At 36.6% G+C, this 8859-nt stretch overlaps 1 long non-coding RNA gene across 1 annotated transcript; it reads right to left on the reverse strand.

Moving 5' to 3' along the window:
• Positions 1-709: 709 nt before the first annotated feature.
• On the reverse strand, positions 710-2654 carry LOC120289024. The gene is made up of 2 exons (XR_005546962.1): positions 2359-2654; positions 710-1342 (listed from the first exon to the last, which is right to left on the reverse strand). It is a non-coding gene; the product is annotated as an uncharacterized LOC120289024 (long non-coding RNA).
• Between the last annotated feature and the right edge of the window lie 6205 nt (positions 2655-8859).

The following is an 8859-nucleotide window of genomic DNA, read 5'->3' on the forward strand; positions in this document are numbered from 1 at the left end:
GGGAGTACACCTTTAAGATTGTTCGGGGAGGTGGACTAGTTGAATATGCGAAAGTTGGCCCAAACGACCATTTGACGGATAAACCAAACAAATTTTTGTTTACAGATGAACACTCTTGTTTCCCCTTCCTCTCGGTCGATTACTTTTCCACATCGAATAATCTTGGAGATTGCAAGCATAGACAAAAATAAGCTTCTCGTTTTCAAATTGTATTTACTGCGATCTGTTTCCCCATTCTCAATCGAATTTTATTTGTGGGCTGATTATGTAAGAAACATTCGTGGATGAATAACAAGGAATAGAAATGATATCATTTCTTCACAACCTTGTTATTTAAACTTTTTTTTTTTTCCTGCTGTTGCCCGGATCGTCCCTACTTTTAAGCTGCTGGCCATTGGCTATGTGAAAATTACTATGAAGGTGATTAATCATTGTCCATGTGCTGGTTGAACTTCTCGTTACATTAGGGAAAAGATTGAAGCCTCTCTCTCTCTCTCTGGTGAGTGCGTGCTGAAACTTGGATAGCCTTCTGTGATGATCATCTCTTGGATTGAAATCTGTCCCAGTGATTCGGTGAAAAAAAGAAAAAAACCTTGATGATCATCTCTTTGGTAAGGATCTTGACTAATTTGGGTTTTCCCTTGTATTGGATATATACACGAATTTTTCGTGTTTGATGGTAGGGGTGAGCATATTGACACGAAGCCGATGACAAGAAGTGGAATTGTACCGCATTAATATGGTGGGAACAAAAGTTTCGAACCAAACCAAGGTAAGTTGTGTGTAAATCGGTTCTGTTTTCAATCTTGGTGGTTCATTATCTTCTGCTTTTGCAACAAAACCAGATAAAATTGAACAGGATTGAACTGAAATACAGCAACTATCACATAGGCCACTTTTCCGGAAGCCCAAGATTGTAACCAGACCACACACTCCTTGGCAGCAAACGTGAGTTTTCATTGGTTCAATCTTGTCCAATGAAAGCCGCCCGAAAACATCTCACGGACCTTCACCGAGTCTGGCAGTTCTTTCGTCCCGTTTGCATTGAATAATGGTTGGAATACATTGATCCTCGCTATGACTGCTCAATAATTCGAATTCAGACGTTAGATAAGAAAGACGGGTACACAATACATTTTTCTGACCACACAACCGACTAACGTACACCGGGATTACAACGCCTGATGAAAATACAATACTCGAGCGGTCTACGGTTCCTTCTTTCTTTCCCCTGGGTTTTCTTCCTTTTGTTTCCTTTTCCTTTGCTTAGCAGATATGTATGCATTTTTCTTGCTGTAGAAGCAAAGCACCCGTTTCCTCGTGACGCTGAAGCTCTCTGGTTCTACAAAAGACGAAGGTAATAAAACCTTTATAGTTCGCAGACGAACATGTCTGCCCAGGTAAAATTGTTGTAATACTGATATAACTCCTCATTGTCGAATAAAGAAACCCATGTTCGGCACACGTCACTTCATGAACTGATTTCGCATTTCGATCTTTGCATCCATAGAATCGCTCATATTCAATTTGGAATGGAAGTTTGGGAAAGAATAAATTGAATGGAAGGAGTTAAAACAGCTCTAATGCCACATCCCACACTAGAGGAAGGATGGTACGAACTGAAAATTGTTTATAATATAATAAGCTCATGAACAAAAGATATGAGACTTTTACAAAGAATAATTTCTCAAGAAATCGACTTACTTAGATGTTTAGATTATATACTTTCTTTTTCTTGCACTTAAAAATATTTAAGTATATTCCTACGAGACCACATATTTTGAAGTTCAGATTGGAGGAAATGTGGTGTGCGAGAATAAACGAATGGAACTTATTCAGTACTTGAGGAATAATTGTTGAACTCACATCAGTTAGCCCAGCTGGACGAACAATAAAGATAAACGTATAGAGAAGCATTTTAAATTAGCAAGCATTTCCACTGTCGAAAGATTAGGAGTTAGCCTGTTCACACATACGTATAGCCCATTAAAAGGATGCAAAAAATTGAGCTAATAGGCCAAAAATAAAAAAAAAATTCCCATGCATAACAATTAAATTAATTAGGACTCTTGAAATTAAGATACCCAATAACGAAACTATGACTGAATTATACAAGAAAAAACTCACACACCATGCATTCAATTAGAATACTCGAACAATCTTCTCTTATTATCTATACTACACATCACGCTACGTAGATATCATATCGAAGGAATACAACTTTTATGGATCTTAACACCACCAAGCTTGGGCGTAGTAGAGCAAGTAAAAGCATCAATAATATGGCAAGCAATCATTCATCTCGCACACAAAAAGGAAAGAAACATAGGCCACGCCATAGGAGAAAATATCTTGTACCGTGCAAACATAGACACGCGCATGCCGTAAGGAGGGAGAGAGAGAGATCGATTGAGCTGATAAAGATGGATCATGCAATAACTTCTCGAGGTTAAAGGAGCTTTTGTTGAAAAGAGATGGCACTTGTAGCTATTCCACATGAACATATCAAAAGGCACATGTGATATAACAATGCATGATGCAAAAGCAATAGCTCGAGGTGCCATCTCTCCTGCAACAAAAGTTCCTATCAAGCTCTTAACAGTGCTCTCCTTTTCTCTCTCTCTCTCTCTCTCTTTTTTTTTTTTTTTTTATTGGGAGAGGACAAACCCCCTCAAACTCTCCCGATGTATCTGTCTATCTCTAAAATCTGTGTCCGTCTCAACTTAATCAGCCAAATTTACATTTATATAGAGCTCTCAGGAGGATGGTTCTGTCCTTTTGTTTCTTTATTATATTTGCAGATAGAGATTAAAGAAAAGATAGAGGGAGAGAACTTTTGCTCTTGGCGAAAATGCTTCCATCACCATCACCATCATCATCATCATCATCATCATCATTGCATTCGCATAAGCAAAAAGATTCTTTGCGGGACCATTTACTTTCTGTGTTGGATTCATTGTCACTACAATCGAAGTAGACGTCAAACTGGAGTCATATCGACACACGTATCACCTTGATCAAACTCTAATCTTTTGTAGGAATGACTTAATTTCACTCACGAGCGCAGTATTACCTATGTGGTACCTCCAATTTCAAAATTATGTTTTATTCACCATGACAGCTAGATTAGAATTAAATACATAAAATGAAAAAAAAAAGAAGACCTATATAGATATAGTCTTTTAGAAAAATATCATAATTATATCCTATTTGATTCTCTTGCTTTGAGTAGAGCGAACATTATTGACGTAGCTCAGCTAGATTGAAACTTTATTCAAACAAACTAAAATAGCACATGCATATTTATTGAAATTAACAAAAGATTGGTTCTAAACAGATAAGAACATTCTCATATTTACTCATCATATGTCTTGCATGGGGTAAATTGATTATCGTATTTTCAATAAAAATGCAACATGGAGCATCAACTTTCTTGTCCTACGAATTATATTGGGTTGGAGGTGGGATTCCGGGACAAAAAAAAAATAATGTCTTGCCAAAAGATGAAAGGAGGGGGGGGTGGTTGATTGAAACTTTATTCAAAACAAACTAAAATAACACATGCATATTTATTGAAATTAACAAAAAATTTGGCACCTAAATAGATAAGAACATTCTCATATTTACTTGTCATAAGTCGTGACTAGTTAAATTGATTATCGCATTTTTAATAAAAATGCAACATGGAGCATCAACTTTCTTGTCCTACGAATTATATTGGGTTGGAGGTGGGATTCCGGGACACAAAACTATGACCTTATGTGTTGCCAAAAGATGAAGGGGGGTGTTGTTGGGGGGGACCAACCTCGGGACTCAAAACTATGACCTAATGTCTTGCCAAATGATGATGGGGCCAACCTTTTGGACCAAGTAAAAAGAAGGGTATGAACGGAGCCAAAAAAAACAAAAAACGAAAAAAACAAAAAAAAAAAGAAAGTTATGATGATGACTTTGTTGTGTGTCACATGTTGACGAAGATCCAGAAGATTAGAAAAGTAGACGTTGAATTCAAACAGATAGCCAGTAAACATATGGTGATTTTGATGAACTTACAAATGAATGAGTGATCAAGTTGTAAACTTGATGGGCCATTCACTTTTTATCTTCTGACAAAAAAAAGTTATGAAAAGGAATTTCGGTCAAACATACAAAGTCCTTGGTGGGCCCTTCTTCAAAATGCATGCATTAGATTCTTGTGTTGGGCATTTTCTGTTTTTTAAGAGGGTTAAGATCATGTTGCCACTTTATCACTTGATTTCCTACCTTTTTGATTGTGTGGAACACAATCAGACACGGAGTTTACAAAATTACTATATTAAGTGATGTGCCACGTCTGAGTGAATGGTGAGCTTTCAATGTGACTTAACTCATTTAATATCCAATTGTGTAGACTAATTATAATATATTTAACATTATTCGAATTATGTATGTTTTTAGTGCGTCATTATTCGGCTCTGACATCTATAATTCTCGATATTTAAGTTGACATTGTCTTAATTAGTTCTTCTTACTGTGAAAACCCATCATCTCAATTGAGATTCTGCAGGGTTTGATCATGCACGACAACCAAAAAGAATATCTTCCATGGTGCAATCGATTTTGTTCTTTGGCGCAAAAGAAGATGGAAAAAGAACTGCTGGGTTTGATTATAATTAACATTCGGATTATACTTCTAACATTCGATTATGCTTTCACCTTATGTTCTCGGGAAAGAGCCATCTTGGACAGAATCTTGGCCAGCAATTGATTGTAACATATGATGCGAGTGTCCCCTTTTAATGCTACATGAATTCTACTTCTAAGAGAACTTATCCATGTGATGGACTTCTTTGAATACGAATCTTGAGTCATTCAAGAGATGTTGCCATGAGGTCATTGCTCCGGTCATGGAAAATCAATATGTCACAATAAATTCATATAGAAAATTAGATAAACAAAAAATTTACCATTTTATGAGTTTACATTTCCCAAGCACATTAAAATTACTGTTTTTTCTCAACCAGTTTATCGACAGAACTTTTAAAAGAAAATTTTTAGTGCTGCTAATTTCATTGGCAAGTAAAAGAAAAATAATATGGTCTCAAATGTTCGGATGAACTTCAATCGATACAAGAATTGCTAACGTAGAAAACAACTTTATTAATTTTTAAAATGAAAGCGAGTCGAATGCTAGATTAGTTAGGTGCATTTGAAAGCTTTAAAAGTACGATAGAAGCTTAGTGGGAGACATGTAGATTGCACTAATGGAGAAAAAGCGACATAAATTATCCAAACTTACACAAATCAAGAGGTGAAAGAAACTTTGCATCAAGATTGATTAATTAATAACGGTTCTAGAAAGTCGCATCACTATTTGAAGACGGAATTGATACCATAACAAGCATATTCCACCTTGTGGGTGTAGTAAAGAACTTACTTTGCATAAGACAAGATACTTGTAGAAGGTGTTGGTAAATTTGGGGAAAAAAAAAAAGACAGAGGATTTTTTGGATAATTTCTTTCATGCTTATGCCGGGGAGTCATTTTAATTCAATCAAAAGGAAAAATATAACCCGGGGTCCCTACATTCGATGCGATCATTCTGGTATGGGACATAATTTGTGTTTTAAAACATAATAAACTACTCATGTCAATAATATTTTCCTCAAACCATGTTTCTAATTGGTGTAATATTTAAATGTTCGTAATCGCCAATTAAAGACACGATTGTAGGAAATTTTCCTCGAGAGAGAGCGAAAGACATGACCTGATCTTTTTAGTCTGATTATGAAATGAAAAACTGACTAAATTCTTGTCTTTCTTTGTTGTACTAATATTCAACTACAGGTTCTTTTTCTGATAAGCATTAAAGTACGAATAAAACCCAGAATTCAATTGGAGGACTTAAATCTTACTAACTACCATATAGATGGTTACATTTGTGTGTTATAAAAGATAGTTTCTTGATTTGATTTTTTTTTTTTTTTTTGCTAGATCAATGTTAGTATTAGTAGATTTTACTAATTGGGTCATCTTTTTCTTCATCAGTGGTTCGAACTAGGTTTTTGATTGATGAACTTCAAAAGTGGACATCATCATATTTAGTTGAGTGTTATCCCATTTTCCTGAATTTTAAGCTTCTTAAATCCGTCATTCGTAAAAATGTGACGTGCAGTTGAGACTTATCCAATTATCCTGAATTTCGAGCTTCTCAAATCCATATGTGCTGGTGATCAACTGCGCCTATTTTTGACTATGCATCATCATCGAAGCCAAACTCACCGTCTTTATCGAACTCAACGTCTTTATGTGCTTCTAATTTTACACTTGTTGCTTGAACCAGTAGTTTGTTTCACCATGACAGATTGTCTTCTGCAAAAATCCTCTTTCTCGGCTATCCTAGCCTCTCCATTTAGTTTAATCCATGCATATTTGACAAATTTCAAATATTTACTACATGAAATATATTGTAAAAGTTTGTCAATCAAAAGGTCTTATAAAGGATGAATTTTGTTAGCCATTATTCGAGGAGGGAAATGTGCCGATGGCCGTTGAAACGTGGCTGCGATGTTATTCCTCTCATCAAATCAAAGCGAGTTATGGGAACTTTGCATCTTTAAATGATGTGATTAGCCTAACTCACGACACGTGCTTAAAAAATTGAAAAATTCAAATCAAGCGTGGCGTGCCTTGTGGCCACTCGTCAACACAACCCTCTCCAAAATATTTGTATGGACTACTTCTAGTGCCTTGACTTGAACTCCCACTTTGAATTTTGTTTAGTGGAAATACTTGAGTGTTTGGAAAACATTTAAATATATGTAGAATTGTATATAATTTTTTACAATATCTAAAATGGTGTCTCTTTTTCGAATATGAATGGAAAGTTGTGAGCAAAAGCCAAAAGGAGTTGATAACTACTAGCAAATAGCATGACACGAACAAATATCTGACACAAACTTGTTTAAGTGAGTTTTCTGATATCTTCGACAAAAAAAGAACAAGCAAAACATGAAATTTGATATCGCATTCACCTCCAGCATATATTGAGTGATCTATAAATGTGGAGATCCATCGGTAAATTCATAGTTTTCCATCTTTACTCATAAATATTTGCAACAACAGAAATGATTGACTTAATGTGACATTTGCAGAAGTGAGGAAAATACATGCAAGTGGACGCGACGCCCAGGGAAATACAAGCATTTACAGAAGTGCGTGCAGAGGGGTCGAAGGAGCCACAAGCACGCAACGAGAGGGATACAAGGCAGCTACTAGAGATTGAAGAGGAGCTGCCTTGTTTCACTCTCATTGCGTGCTCGAGGCTCCTCCAACTACTCTCCACGCACTCCTGCAAATGCTCGCAAGATTTCGCCGACGTTGATATGGGCACGACCCCGTGACTCCGAACTCGACATGAAGAGTCATTTAGGCGCGCGTCGGAAAGTCGCTGCGGATGCGACTGAAACGAACGAGCTGGAACGCCCTTTAGTATATTGCTGAAAGAGTGGATTCTCCATTGATAAGGTGACTAAACTGGGAGATGGAAGTGATGATGGTGATCGTGCTCTTCGTGGGGATGATGTATATCGTTCCCTTTTGATGCTATACTTATAGGGAGATCTGATGAAGAGCTGGACTTGAGGTGGTTAATGATATCTGCCCAGAAAATCTCCTCTCTTTTTCAAACCCTTTGCATCTCATGCGGTTGGTTTTGTCATTGCCCGATCGTGATTTCCAGCTTCCCATTCAGAAAGGTCCTCAATCCACGGCGGATGCTTTCGCTCTCCTATTTTGAATTTCGTGGTAGATCCTCATCTATTCAATTGAGCTCCAATGATGCGCGCTTGTACGTGATGATATTATGGAGAGAGGCCATGTGATCGGCATATGCACGGTGCGTGACCTCAAACGAAATGTGCATGCAAACTATGTAAATGGTATTTTTGTTTAGAGGTCAATCCCTAATTTTTCTTTTATGCAATTAATGATTATATTGAATAGCCAAAATCTATATGTTAACAGATACCGCAACTTTATTTTTGGCTAAGTTCTAAAAATTCATGAATTGGTATATGCACTATTGATTTATGAGGCTGTTTTTTCATGAACTTTGGTATGCGCTATTGATTTATGAGGCTGTTTTTTCCTGTATAATGGCATGACTCCACTTTGTGCGTGAAAATGTTCAAGACTCAAGACTATTCTCATTGACAGTTTCTAATCTAGTGACGAAGGCGATCAAGAGCTAAAGTGTTTGATTAAGGATTTGGTTCTATCAACTGGAGAAGATCTCTTGGCTGGATTTGTTACAACGGATTAATTATTTGAAATCAAGATCATTTGAAGATCCGATGATTGTTTAAATATTCTTGAAGGTTCTATTCTTGGAAACCAAGATCCTGATTGTATGGGCGAACATGATTGATGGGCTATCGACATATTCCTTAAATAGCTCGAATGACCTTCTTAATTGATTCTATCCAACGGGAAGATTGGAAGAATTCCTTTGGTAAGTGCCAACGGGTATGGTGGCATAAAGGAGTATAAAAAGAAGACGTTCTAGTTATTCAAAAAAGTGTGCTCGATAGAGAAATTCCAGAGTCTGAAGCTCCTTGATTATTAGTCGATTCATATTGAGTGAAACTGTACACGCAAAGAGAGTCTATACTTAGTGATACCTTGAGAGAGTGTTGTAGATCTTCTACACCAAGAAATCAAGGAAGAACAAGTGCTGTAATATCTCTTTGTTCATAGTGGAATCCAGCTAGTAGGCTGTTAGTGCAGAAGAATGGACGTAGGCTTGAAATAAGCCGAATCACTATAAACCTCGTGTTTAATTTTCTCTTCCCTACTCTCAATCTTACTTTGATCGTTGTT

This window comes from Eucalyptus grandis, chromosome 10 (assembly GCF_016545825.1).
Source record: "Eucalyptus grandis isolate ANBG69807.140 chromosome 10, ASM1654582v1, whole genome shotgun sequence".
Classification (NCBI taxonomy): Eukaryota; Viridiplantae; Streptophyta; class Magnoliopsida; order Myrtales; family Myrtaceae; genus Eucalyptus; species Eucalyptus grandis.